Raw genomic sequence first — 14802 nt, forward strand, 5'->3', positions numbered from 1 at the left:
GTATGTGTGTGTGCATGTGTGTGTATGTATACATGCGTGTGTGTATGTGTATGTATATGTATATGTGTGTGTGTATAGGTATGCGTGCGTGTGCAACCAAGTCAGTGTCACAATAGGCTATCAAGCTTCGATAAAGACAGTTGCTGCAAAGCCAAATCAGAGTGGGAATGAAATCCAACAACCCACAGTGAGTCCTTTCAGGTTTCTCAGGTAAGAGAGGGTACAAATGGCTTTGGGGGGATGTGTCCCCAGCTGGCAAAGTATGAGAAAAGGAATGCGTTTGTCTCTTCCCTCTCCCCTCCCCTCTTCTTCCCTCCCCTCCCCTTCCCTTCAGTCAGTCTCCCCTCCTTCTCTTCTCTCCTCTTCCCTCCACTCTCCTCTCTTCCTCTCCCCTCCCTCCCCTCTTCCCCTCTCTCCCCTCCTTTCCTCTCCCCTTCTGTCCCCTCACCTTCTCTTCCCTTCTCTTCTCTCCAGTTCCCCTCTCCTCCCCTCTTCTCCTCTTCCTTTCCCCTCTCCTCCCCTCCCCTCTTCCTCTCTTTTCCTCTCTCTTCTTTTCCTGTTCTCTTCCTTCCTCCCTTCTCTTGCCAGGTTTCTTCTCAAACACTCCGGGTCCGTTTCTATCAAGGACGGATCAGTCTCCACAGCAGGGTTCTTTCTCCTTCTGAGTCCATAGAGTGAAACTGAGTGTGTAGGACCTGCTAACACCAGGCTCTGAAGGTGTCAGGTGGGGCAGGGACAGGGGCAGGGGCAGGGACAGAGTCGGGGGTGATGGTAGTGGAGATGATGTGAGGCCCAGGGCGCTCCCCCCACTTGTCCCAACTGGTCCAGCTGCTTTGTACAACCTGGAAGATACGCTCCAAAACCACATCAGTGTCACACAAAGGTCATGATATGAAAAGGTTCCAGAGAAAGGTTTGCCATGTGTGACATTGAATTTCACAGCCCTCCTTGCTCTGCAAGCTGGTTGCTGTAATTCCCAGTGTTGTGAACTGCAGTGAAGCAGAGAGAGGTTCGGCTGTTTACAAATGATCCTGATTGAATGGAACACATCTTGATTCCTTCCCAAGGGTCCAGGAATAATACCAAGAAAAGACTTAGGGATGGCCAAGGCAGAGCCCTCTTCCCTGGAGTGATCCTCTACTCAACCCTGGCTTTTAGAATGCTGGCTTGTGCTTGCAGCAAGGCCTTGGGAAGGAAAGAAAACCGAGTCATTTCCAGTACCGCAAAGATATTTGTCTCAATCCACCAACACCAGCCACATATGAATTGTATAAATCAAGTAGGCATGGGGCTTTAGGCTAGGCTGTGAAAACATTTAAGCATTTAAGAGCTGGTCAGCTCCAAACTGATTCAATCAGAGTGAAAATAAAGACACAGAGTGTGAGCCGTTCTAAAAGAGGCCACAGGCTAACCCTGTGGGGAGCAGTGGACCCACGGCCGGCTCCTAGGTTGCATATGGATTATTGGGAATCTGAATCTTTAATCACTGTGTGACTTATTTGATCACATACCTCTCAAAAACAAAAAAAAAAAACAACAAAAACAACAACAACAAAAACAACCAACCAACCAACCAACTAAAACCCTCAAAACAACTCTGCTTCAGAGACACTGTAAAATAGTATCTTTTATGAATTAAGGGGGACTCAGGCCCTAGATGACTGATTCTTAAATTTAGGCTTTACTCACTTCATGATAACCCGATTAGCACTCAGACAAGAGTAGGGACCAGCAAGAAACTCTCTGTACATTCCTAACGAGGATGGGGATGCAAGAGTTCCTCCATCTGGGCTCATTCACTCGACCCTAGTAATGTGAGAGCAATTCATTTCTGCCTCCCGGGTTCTCTTATGGAAACATATCATTGCTCTTACATGGGAAACGAACCCACTTTCATGGGGCTTAATTTCATTATTTTTTTCTCCCCCTGCCAGTCTGAGGAAGCAGGCACATCAGCTCTTTCAGAACCAATTTTTAGCAGAAATGTTCTCATTAAGATCTCAAAACTCCGAGTCACAAGGGCTCGGGGGAGAGAGTTTCATCTTAGGAGCGGAATCCAGCGCCAGGAGGAAGCAGGTGCGAGCAGGAGGCCAGGGCAGAGGAAGCTCTGTGGGAGGTGGAAGAGTGGCTGGCCAAATCTGTCTCTTTGTTGCAGTTGGTGGCTTGGATCACATGGTGTCACTGTTGTGAGTGTCCTATTTGAATCTTGGCAGTTGTGAACCCATCAAAACCGGGGCAAAATTGCTGGTTACACGACGGTTTTAAGCTCCTTCTGGATGGCCACACCCATATTCACAACTTGCTGTTCTGTGGCATCAAGGTGTTCTGTGCGTCCTGATTACAGAGAAACCCTATAATCTGTCCGTTCTCATCATATTTACGATGATGGTTAAAAAGTAGCTTTGGGTTCGATTGCCTCTCCTCCCACCGACAGCCAAGGGCTCTTTATCAGTATTTGAGTTCCGAGAGACAGTGAGACCGGCTTTGACAAGCGCAGTGTATTGGAAATAACACTTCTAAGGCAGAGCTGTAAACCACCAGCAGCTTCTATTTCTGGATGCTATTGCCAAGTCTTAGTGTTCCCTACTGTGAGGAATGCCAGTCGAACCACAAGCAAGGAGAGGGGCCATATGGATAAATGCCGAAGGACGTGGTGCCCAAGTGAAATATTATATAAGACCTTTCTATATAGCCTCCAGGTGAATGACCCTGAGCAGAGGCGTGTGGAACAGAAAAGCCACCCAAGACAGTCCTGTTAAATTGCTGCTCCACAGAAGCATAAGCAAAAGAGATGGTTGATTTAACCCAGTAAGTTTTAGGGTGGTTTGCTGTCTAGTGAAAGAAAACTGAATCTGACACAGTGAAACCTAAGGGACTTATATCACACACCAACATGACCCCGACAGAGAAAGCACTATATCCCGTGGATAGCTAAAACTCTTTGTCGCTGGGAGCAGAGCTCAGACACACTCCTGGTTCTAGTATGGTCTACAGGATGTCAGGAGCTCCTTTCTTTTTTATTATTTTCTGTACATTGTTCCATCTATTTTTTTTTTTTTAGACAGACTCTCTCCTTGTAGCTTTGGCTGTCCTGGATCTCTCTCTCTCTCTGTAGACCAGGCTGGCCTTGAACTCACAGAGATCCACTTGCCTCTGCCTCCCGAGTGCTGGGATTAAAGCTGTGGCCTGGCATTGTTCCATCTTTTCTTAAAAAAAGAATGTACTTTATTTGCTTGAGTGTGTGTGTGTGTATATGTGTGTGTGTGTATGTGTGTGTGTGTATGGGTGTGTGTGTGTATGGGTGTGTGTGTATGGGTGTGTGTGTATGGGTGTGTGTGTATGGGTGTGTGTGTGTATGGGTGTGTGTATGGGTGTGTGTGTATGGGTGTGTGTGTATGGGTGTGTGTGTGTATGGGTGTGTGTGTATGGGTGTGTGTGTGTATGGGTGTGTGTATGGGTGTGTGTATGGGTGTGTGTGTATGGGTGTGTGTTTGTGCATGCCCCTGAGCCCATCGTGCATACGTAGAGGTCAGAAGACACTGTTTTTGAGGGCCAGTTTTCTTTCCCCCAGACCCTCTTGGTGTTTCTGCTGCCGCGGTTCTTACTCCAGGAGCGCTGGTTTAGATGCTTCCAACCAACTCTCTCCTTTCTGCCTACTGTCTCTCTACAGGAACGCTGGGATTTCTGATGTGTGCTACCGCCTCTGGCTCCTCATCTCCCACCAGGAATCTGATTCTGGTCATCAGGTTTGCATGGCGAGCCTTTTACCCATTGAGCCATATTTCTGGCCCTTCACTATATTTTTAAAACATTCCACAGAATTTGTAAGACATCTAATTTACCTAACAATAGGAGATTGGGCAAATAATTTATGGTAAATTCACTTCACTTCACAAACAAAAAACCACCCTCCCAAAACTCATAATAAAATAAAACCCTTGCAAGAGGTTAAGAGCAGTGGTTGCTATTACAGAAGACCCAGGTCCATCTCTGGCACTCACACGGAGGCTCATAACCATCAGTAACTCCAGTTCCAGGAGGAATCTCGTGCCCTCTTCTGGATTCCAAGGGAACTGCATTCATGTGGTATACATATCCACGAAAGCAAAATACCTATAGATAAAAAGTAATAAAATAAACATAAAGATGTCTATTGGTAGCAAGAGATATTCCCTATATATTATGTAATACTATGAGCCTATTTAAAAACCTTACCTGCCTTTTTTAAGGGCATGTGAGGACTTGCAACGTGGGAGAGTAAAATAGGGAAGCTTTGCATTTTCTTATTTGAGTTTCCTGAGATAAGCAGGATAGCTTTTCCAGCATGATAAGACAGTACAGAAGTGTTACCGCGGATTCAGCACTGACAGGGTGGAGGAAGTCTGTTGTAGTTCCCAGGAGAAGTGGAATCAGGCTGAATTGACTGGACTTAAATGAAAACACCTGTGGTCTCTTCATCCCCCCCCCCCCCTTCTTTTAGACAAGGTCTCATTATTTAGCCCTGGCTAGCCCAGAACTCACTGTGTAGACCAGGCTGTCCTGGACCTCATAAAAATCTGCCTGTGTCAGCCTCCTGAGTGCCGGGATTAAAAGCATGTGCCATCATGTTCAGCCTTCTGGGCACAGAACTCAACCCCTTCAGGTAGGCTACCTGTAATGTGTAACATAATAGGAGGTGATGTCTGGTTTCTTGTAGACTCTTGAGTACAGCAGCAATCAGAACTCTGGTGACCGAGAGGACGCCTTGGGAGACTTTCCTATAGTTATAGCCATTAAGCACACTTTTACTTTAATAAGCCAGGAAATGGGGCTCTGCTCTTGATTACTTAGTTATTTTCCTCGGCAAAAGCAGGGCTCCCAGGGCTGGAAAAATGGCTCAGCAGTTAGGAGCACTTGTTGCTCTTGCAGAGGACAAACCAAACTAAACCAAACCAAACCAACAACAAAGCAAAGCAAACCAAACAGAACACCAGGGCGCTAGTGAGACGGCTCAGTGGGTAAAGGTGCTTGCCTCTATCCTGACGATATGAATTTCGTCTCCGGTACCTTCAGAGTGGAAAGAGAGGACTGACTTTTAAAAGTTGCTCTCTATCCACCATGCATGAACCCCTAACAAACAAACAAATGAATGAATATCAGTGCTGTAGAAAGATGTCCATAGGTACCGAGTGATGTTCCTCATATATACTATGAAATGATGGGATCCTACTTAAAAACTGTATGTATAGAGTAAATAAATTTCCAGGAAAGGCAGTGAGATGACCCGCTTTTCTCTTCTGTTGAAAGTCTTGTTTCAAGCCATGTGTGGTGGCACGTATCTTTAGTGTCAGCACTTGGGAGGCAAAGGCAACAGATCTCTCTGAGTTCAAGGCCAGCCTGGTCTACATAGAGAGTAACAGGATAGCCTGGGCTACATAGTAACCACATCCCTCACTCAAGGAAAACCTTCATTTCCTTAGGGGAACCTCCCCATTCTGTTCTTGTGGTTGGAGACCTCAGACAGTGACCATGGGGCTGACTAACATAGTCCATTCTTCTGGCCTCAGAGGAAAGCGCCACAGATAGGCATATGGGTGAAACCAAGTCAGGAAATTCATTCCTAGGCCTTTTCTGGAGTTTCTGAGCCAGGGTGCACTGGGTATTTGAGTCACAAAGCCAGTAGGTTGTGAGCTGAGAGCTAATGGAGGCATCTTAGAGCAAGCATGTTAGAGAGTAAAGCTAACAGGTGACACTGTGAAGGTGCTTAGAGCAAGCCTGTGGAGAGTGATGTCAACCTGTGCCATCAACACACGTCAGCAGCTGGGGAAGGCGAGCATCTTAGGGTCCTCTTTTGGGGACATGCGTCAGCTGCAGCAGTGTTTACTCTTGGGTCTCTCAGCTGCATGAACTAATAAACTGCCCCCCCCCACTCCTCTCTTTCCATTCTCTCTCAGGGTGGTCTGAGTGGGTTTTCTTTCATAGAAAAAGCTGGAGAAGGTGAAGTTTGTGTAAAGCCTGGAAGGTTGATCAGTCTCCTTCTTTATACGTAGTTTATGCCTCCCACCCCCATCCCCCCTCCCCCTCCCCTCTCCCCTCTCCCACCCCCTCCCCCTCCCCCCTCCCCACCCCATCCCCCCATCCCCACCCCCATCCTCAGTGCTGAGATCACACCTGCACTCATACTTATCTCTGTGACGTCCAGTTTAGCTTTATTGATTTAAAAACTTTTTTTTTTTTTAAATAAACAGGACATGATGGGACATGTCTTTAATCCCAGCACTTGAGAGGCAGGAGCAGGCTGACTCTGAGTTCAAGTCCAGCCTGCTCTACAGAGCGAGTTCCAGGAGATCTGGAGCTACACAGAGAAACCTTGTCTCAAAAAATTACATCTTGATTAATTAGTTGGTTTATGAATTAATTTGTAGTGTGCATGAGAAGAGGACACACTGCATGCCTTGCCCAGAAGTGGAGGTCGGAAGAGAATTTGTGGGAGTCAGTTCTTTCCTTCTATCATGTGGAGCCCAGGGCTAGAACTCAAGCTGTCAGGCTTGGTGTAGGCTCACACTGCGCCCCTTCACCAAGCCCCACTCTGCAGACTGTGAAGTGAACTCACCCGTTATAACTTCTGAGCATCACTGCAGGCTTATGAAGCAGCCAGAGATGAAGCTGGAACAAACGGGCAGAGGCGCAGGGCTGCAAAGATAACTCGGGGGCTCCTTCTTTATGAGGACGTCCCTTGGTTAGATGTGCAGGGAGGAGGGCAGGATGGGAGTTTGAAGAACACTTTGCCTCAGGGACAGTGACTACAGTTGCCCCTCAGAATTAGTTCTGGGCCAAATGTGGATATCAAAATCCTTGGGTGCGTAAGTCCCTTATATAAAATTGTCCAACAATTACACATATAAATAAATAAGCACATTAACAAATTGTATCTGCATTGAGTATGTAGATTTTTTTGGTCATTATTCCCTAAACAATATAGAATAGCAGTGTGATATATACTATTTACCCTGCGTTAGGCATAAGGAATCTAGAGATGATTTAAACTACATAGAATTCTGTACACACAGAGATGCACATAGATTCTGTACACACAGAGACCAGAAGAGACATCGGATCCCTCTCAGCTGGAGTCACAGGTATTTGCTGGATGCCCACCTTGTTCCATGGGAGATGAGGTGAGAACTCTGGTCCTCACTATTGTGTAGCAAATGTTTTTAACTGCTGAGTCATCTTTCCAGGTCTTAGATACTGTTTGTGGTAGCTTGAATAGGTTTGGCCACCATAGACTCGTGGGTTTGAATGATTGGCTCACAGGGAGTGGCACTATTAGGAGAGAAAGTGTTGTTGGAGGAAGAGCATCACCGTCAGGGGTGAACTTTGAGATTTCCTATGCTCAGGTTCTGCTCAGTAGAGAAGAGACCTTCCTCTGGCTACCTGCAGAAGACAGTCTCCTGGATGTCATCAGATTAAGATGTAGAACTCTTATCTCCTCCAGCACCACATCTACCTGCACGATGCCATGCTTCTCACCATACTGATAATAGACTGGGCCTCTGAACCTGTAAGCCAGCCCCAGTTAAATATGTGCCTTTTTAAGAGTTGCTTTGGTCATGGTGTCTCTTCATAGCAATGAAACCCTAACTAAGACACTATTTTTTCCCCCTCAGTATTTTGGTTATCTGAGTCTGTGTTTGGAGGACCTGCAGATTTCCTTGTTGAGTCTTTTCCTGTTCTTTTGCCTCTCTCGTAATTGTCCAGTTCAGACTAAATCCACAATAGCAGCAGCAATAGCTAATACTTACCACTTACCAAACACTTGGCATCAGGCTAAGTAAGCACTTTATTTGGACTGTCCATCTCCTTTTGCTTCACTAAGTGTTTATATAAGGAAGATATTGTTGCAATCACCACCACTTAGCCAGGATGAAGTCACTAAAACAGGCACGAGTAAGACACTTTCCCTAAGTGACACAGAAACTGGGAGGCAGTGAGACCTGGGACACAGATCTAAACCCAAAGAATCTCCCTCTCTTCCATTTCTCATGTGTGAGTGTGGTGAATGTGTGTGTGGTGTGTGTGTGTGTGGTGTGTGTGTGTGTGTGTGAGTGTGGTGAATGTGTGTATGTGTGTGTGTATGTGTGTGTGTATGTGTGTGTATGTGTGTGTGTGTATGTGTGTGTGTATGTGTGTGAGTGTGGTGAATGTGTGTGTATGTGTGTGTGTGTGTGTATGTGTGTGAGTGTGGTGAATGTGTGTGTGTGTATGTGTGTGTGTGTGTGTATGTGTGTGTGTATGTGTGTGAGTGTGGTGAATGTGTGTGTGTGTATGTGTGTGTGTATGTGTGTGTGTGTGTGTATGTGTGTGTGTGTATGTGTGTGTGTGTATGTGTGTGTGTGTATGTGTGTGTGTGTGTATGTGTGTGTGTGTATTTTTACATGTGTGGATGTGTGTGAACTTCTGTGAGTGTGAGTGTGGATGACAAGGTTGATATCATAAGTCATTCTTTAATTTTTTTTTTTTTTTGGTTTTCGAGACAGGGTTTCTCTGTGTAGCCCTGGCTGTCCTGGAACTCACTTTTGTAGACCAGGCTGGCCTTGAACTCAGAAATCCGCCTGCCTCTGCCTCCCATTCTTTATTTTTTTTTTTAAAAAAGACTTATTTATTTTATTTTATGTGTATGGGAGTTTTGCCTGCAGGTATGTTTATAAACCATGTGTAAAGTGCCCTCACTAACCAGAAGAGTACTTCAGATCCCCTGAAAACTGGAGGTACTGATGTTGTGAGCTGCCAAGTCGGAGCTGGGAAACAAACCTGGGTCCTCTGGAAGAGCAGCCAGTGTTCTCAACCACGGAACCATCTTTCCAGCCCCAGAAATTTTGTTTTTAAAGATTTATTTATTTATTTTATGTATATGAGTACATTGTAGCTGTCTTCAGACACACCAGAAGAGGGCATCGGATCCCATTGCAGATGGGATCTGACCATGTGGTTGCTGGGGATTGAACTCAAAACCTCTGGATGAGCAGTCTCGAAGAGAATCTGGAAGACTCTGGCTGAGTCACCCCCCCCCCCTGCCCCCAGGCCCCACCCTCACTCCCCAAATTTTTTGTTGTTGTTTTGGTTTAGTTTTTCTTTTTTGGGTTTGTTTCTTTTCTTTTCTTTATTTTTCTTTTCTTTATTTATTTTATGTATATGAGTGGTCTATTTGCATGTACATCTGCATGTCAGAAGAGAGCATCAGAACTCATAGTTGTAAGCTCCTCCGGAAGAGCAGCTGGTGCTCTTAACTACTGAGCCATCTCTCAAGCCCCTTGGTTTGCTTTTTCAAGATAGGGTTTCTCTGTGTAGTCCTGGTTGTCCTGAAACATTCTATAGATCAGATTGACCTTAAACTCAGAGGTCCACCAGTCTCTGCTCCCAAGGGCAGGGATTAAAGCCGTGGTCCACCACCATATCCAGCTATTAGAAATTGTTCTTGTTTGCTCTTCTACTTTAGTCATTAAGGTATGGTATAGCAGCATTCAGTCTCTCTCCATTCTTGAAACTGTGGATATGATGTAATCAGCTTGGCTGCTCTACAGTGGTAGACTCTAACCAGGAATTCTAAGGCAAATAAACCCTTCCTTACTCAAGTTGCTTTTTGATAGATTTTTTAAAAATTTATTTATTTTTATTTTATGTGCATTGGTATTTTGCCGGCATGTATGTCTGTGTGAGGGTGTTCGAACCTCTGGAGCTGGAATTACAGACAGTTTTAAGCTGCCACGTGAGTGCTGGGAATTGAACTCAGGTCCTCTGGAAGACTAGACAATACTCTTAGCCACTGAGCCATCTCTTCAGTCCTTGTTAAAGAAACTTTATCACAGCAAGAAATGAAATTAGAATACTAGAGTTATTAGCCAGCTTGCTCACTAGGCAGCCTCTTTCTCTGAGGCTGGAATTGCAGTTGGGCCACCATGCTCCCCTGGCACTCTCAAGGGTCTCTGGGGATCCATATCTTCTGAGAGTTGTGCAACAAGTTGGGCTGCTTCCCCTACACTTTCACATAGCCCTCTTAATCAGTGAACTGTATTAATCATATTCACTAACATTACCATTAATGAGGTTAACGTATAGCAATGCTACCGGTTTTTATATACTGGGATCTGTATCTCTTAGTCCTTAGTGTTAACATTTTCTTCTGGTGGAATTTAAGGTTTTTGCTAGATGACAGAGTCACTGAACTGGTTTGCCTATTTGAATGTCTTTATCTCTTTCCAGAGTACTTCCAGTGCTGCACTGAACAGAAACAGGCGAGCACCTGGCTTCTTAGAGGAAAGACCTTTACATTTTTACCAGGGAAGATAGGGCTGGTATGTGGTCTCAGATCCCTAAGAGGCTGAGGCAGAAAGATTGCAAATTCAAGGTCAGCCTCATCTACAGAGCAAGTTCCAAGCTAACCTGGGAAATCAATGAGGCCTGTCTTAAAGCAAAACACATGAGACTACAGCTTAGAGATGGAGTGCTTGCCTAGCACATGTGACATCGTCTTCAGTTCTCACTGCTGTTAAAAAAGGTTCACCATGTAGGACGTGTGGCACACACATTTAATCCCAACACTCATGAGTCAGAGGAAGACAGATCTTGAGTTCGAGGCCAGCCTGCTCTACAGAGTTAGTCCCAGGACACCTACACAGAGAATTTCCTTCTCTGAGTGATGTGATGTGATATATATATATATATATATATATATATATATATATATATATATACACACAGCTGTGGATTTACCATCCTTAGCCTTTCTGGGTTGAGGCACGTTCCATCCATGTATAATTTGTTGAGCTTTTCTCATGAAAAGAGGCTGACTTTTGTCTAATTATTTCCTCCATCTTTTGTGATGGTAATGGGACCCTTAGTTTCCCTCTGCTAATATGTTATTTATCACAGTGATTTGTTTATTAATGTTGAAGCACCCTTGCATTCAGCTTCACTTGGTCATGGTGAGTAATCCTTTTAATGTGTTATTGAATTTGATTCGGTAGCTGCTCTGTTGAGGATTTCTGCATGTATATCCCAAAAGGATATTGACCTGTAATTTATCTTGTGATACCCTTGTCTGGCTTTGGAATCAAAATAACGCTGGCCTCATTTAAAAAAAAAAGTTGGACATCCTCTCTGTATCAGTTAACTTGTCTTGTGACAAAACATCCAACGGCAGCAAATTAAAAATAGAGGGTCTATTTTAACCCAGAGTGTGAGAGCACAGTCTCTCCGGGAGAGGAAGGTATGGCCCAGCCGTCCCAGGGTGGGAAGCACACACAGCTGGGATCCTTCCCCTTCCCCTCATATCTTGGTAAAACAGGAAGCAGAGAGTAGACAGGAAGTGCGACTAGGTCCTAAAACTTACAAGGCCCACCCCTAGTGGCCCACTTCCTCCCGGGAGGCTTCCCTTCCACAAGGTTCTACAACCTTCCCAAACAGAGCCACTCATTGGGGTACAAGTGGTTAAACACGTGAGCATGTGGGAGATATTTTATGGTTAAATCATGGCTCCTTTTGGAGCATCCTGTAGTCTGTGACTGTCCTCATGGATGCTGACTGCACTAGTAACTGCTGAGTGGCCTTTAGCCTTTGGCATTCTAGATTTTTCCTTACTTTTACCCTCCTAACTAAGGATCATATGTTCTCTAAATCTTCATGAAGGACATAACATTTTCGGGTGCTTCATCTTTTCTACCATTCTTAAGCTGACTTTGACATATTTATAAAAAGATAAAGAGAGGGATATGTTCTATGGATGTGTGGTGAGGTATGGGGGGAAGGGGGTGCCTTGGCGGGCCCTTGCTGAGGCATCCCTTCCCCCTGAGGGACCAGACACATGAGGGTATAGTATAGAGTTTATTCAGGGTATAGGGAAGGCGGTTAAGGGGGTAGTAGAGGCAGAGAGAGAGAGAGAGAGAGAAAGAGGAGGAGGAGGAGGAGGAGGAGGAGGAGGAGGAGGAGGAGGAGGAATAGAGAAGTAGAGGCCAGCACGTGGAGAGAGAGTGGGAAGGGACAAGAGGACAGAGCAGGAGCAAGAAGTCAAGAACAAGAGAGGAGGGGAGTCAGGCACAGGCACACCTGGCTGTTGCCAGGTAACTGTGGGGTGGAGCTTAGACGGAATGCTAACAGGCTCTACTTGGCTGGCCACAGCAGTAGCAAAACTGAGGTATTTCCCAAGGACTCTGGCTACCTACTCCCTGACTTACAAATTTCTTTCTTTCTTTCTTTCTTTCTTTCTTTCTTTCTTTCTTTCTTTCTTTCTTTCTTTCTTTCTTTCTTTCTCTCTCTCTCTCTCTCTCTCTCTCTCTCTCTCTCTCTCTCTCTCTCAAGATTTATTTATTTTATGTCTATGAGTACACTGTAGTTGTCTTCAGACACACCAGAAGAGTGTATCAGATCCCATCACTGATGGTTGTGAGCCACCATGTGGTCGCTGGGAATGGAACTCAGGACCTCTGGAAGAGCAGTCAGTGCTCTTAACCGCTGAGCCATCCACACACACACACACACACACACACACACACACACACACACACACCCCGCGGCTTACTAGTTTCTGATTCACACTGGTGGTCAGCCGGCCAGAGTGGCATTGAGAGGGAACCAGGGAGGCAGCCGGATTATCCCCACCTGGTTTGCCTCACCTACATCCTGTGAAGAGGCAAACCCAGCTCCCTACTGAGCACTTTAGAGAGTGCTCCTCACAGTGTTAAAAATCACCCGTGCCACAGAGCACGCAATTTAAAAACAAAAGATAGAAAGCAGTGGAGTGGCCAGGAAGGGCAGTTTTTTAAAATCAGCAATAAAATGCCAGTTTGAGGCTCACCCCCAGGTCCGGAAGATCACCTGGCCCATTGGCGCTCTGTCAGCAGGAAGTGCAGGAAGTGATGTTCCTTCAGCTGTTAGCTCCCAAAGCTAGTGAGCCAACCACCTTCCTTCAGATTCCCTCCAAGTCTTTATGACTCAGCCCCAGGCCAGTGCCAACTTGCTTATTTTCTTCCTGTGCCTGGTTCTTGGCAGCTTGTAGGAGACTGTGGTGTCTGACAGGGGCAGAGCAGCTGGCCTGCTCTAAGCATTCAGTCCTGGGGCCAGCGTAGCAGCCAGAGAGAGCGCTACTGCTCAGCCTTCACTGTAGTGGGCGACAAAATGATACTGTTGATCAAGCTAGTAGCCCAGTGATGATGGTGCCGAGAGCTAATCTCCACAGAGGCTTCTGTGAAGGGAGGGTGTTGTCTCTCGGCTAAGGTTTTGCCAGTCTTGGAAGACACGTTTAGAATTAGAGAGGAGAAACGGAAACTAACCATGCCACTGGGCGGGAAGAGGACAGCATCATGCTTACTTAAGTCGTTTTGGGTTGATGGAAGAAAATAATCTCTTGTAACAGAGATGGCCTCACTGTTGATAGATTTGCCTCAAGACTGAGCTAAGAACTAGGGTTTGAGAGAGGCTGAGCTGTCATTTCTAGCCCCTTCCTCACCTGCATGACCTCGGTCAAGTCGTTTCTCTGTGCTTCAGTTTTCCTTGCTGGTAAAATGAATGGAGCTGGCCTCAGTACTTTCCCTTTCATAGTACACAGTAGATCTCTGTCTGTCTGTGTGTCTGTTTATCTCTCTCTCTTTCCTTTCTGTAGTCCTTCCCCTACCTCCAAAGTGCTAGGATTAGAGGGATGAACGACCACACTTCGAAGGCTGACTTGGAGATCTTCCTGCCCCAGGCTCCTAAGGGCTGAACTGACAGATACTCACTACCAAGCCTGTTTACATAATAACTTTCTTTTTCAGAGAGCCTCACCCATGCCTGGAAGACAGGTATCAGCTGTCTCTAGCTGACAGATCCTGCGAAGATCACTCAGAAAAGAGCCATTTCCTGGGCTGGTGAGATGGTTGGTTCATCAGGAAAGGTACTCATTGGCAAACCTAATGACCTGAGTGTGATTCCTAGGTCCCACGTGGTGGAAGGAAAAACCCGACTCCTGCAAGTTGTCCTCTGACCTTCATACCTGTGCTGTGCAATGCACTTGTACATCCATGTATACACTCACAAACATACATACATACACACACACACACTGAAAGAAGGAACAGAAAGGTAGAAACTAGGTAGAAGAACCATTTTCTGGTCACAGCAGGTTTCTCTCCTGCGGCTACAGCCCCGTGGCAGCTTTAGGGAGTAGGGATGTCGGGGAGGTGGGGAGAAGCAGCATCCTTGGGCTCAAACACACATTTATTAATCATAAGCTTCCCTACTCATTGTGTTGGTGGTTTGCCGTTTGGTTGTTTTCCATGTGGTCCTAATGCAACCACATCCTGGCATTTCCAGAGCACTGCCCCACAGGAAGAGCTGGCCCTGTCTCACCTGGGCAGCCATGAGATCTCAGTTCCAGCTTCACAATGCTCCACTCTCTCGCCCTCCCGAGCATCCTCCTGCTGCATTCATTTCTCCCCAGCCCCTGGTTTATTCAGCTGTGTTCTTCTCTGCTCCACAGGCGATCTGTCACGGGAGCCCATCACAGCCCGATTGGAGTGCACTTTATCTTTTCCTCTGCCCTGTCTGCTGAGCAAACATGCACATTTGGCATTTCAGCCCTGGAAATTCTCAGACTCTCATTGCTCTTGCCCCAGATGGAAACTTCAGTGTCTTTGCAGAAAAATTCCACATTCTCCTGCAACCTAAACCCAGCTCTTTACTGAATCCTTAGGATATGCTGGGCTGTTGTGTCCTCAAGAGGGTTATGATACTGCGCGTGGAATGAGAGAGATGTATGTGAAACAATTTGAAAACAGGAAAGGCACACAG

General features: G+C 45.9%; 1 long non-coding RNA gene across 3 annotated transcripts in view; it reads left to right on the top strand.

The window, feature by feature from the left end:
* Nucleotides 1-14793, top strand: part of Gm35041 — a 49556-nt gene extending 34763 nt beyond the window's left edge. For 2 of the 3 annotated variants that reach the window (XR_381701.1, XR_381703.1), the window contains exons 2-3: nt 13788-13906; nt 14492-14793. This is a non-coding gene — a long non-coding RNA (predicted gene, 35041). Of the gene's footprint in view, nt 1-12140; nt 12173-13787; nt 13907-14491 lie in introns of those variants that run through there. The other variant, XR_381700.3, reaches the window with a different exon arrangement.
* The last annotated feature ends 9 nt before the right edge of the window (nt 14794-14802 follow it).

The sequence above is a fragment of the Mus musculus genome, chromosome 12 (genome assembly GCF_000001635.26).
Source record: "Mus musculus strain C57BL/6J chromosome 12, GRCm38.p6 C57BL/6J".
Classification (NCBI taxonomy): Eukaryota; Metazoa; Chordata; class Mammalia; order Rodentia; family Muridae; genus Mus; species Mus musculus.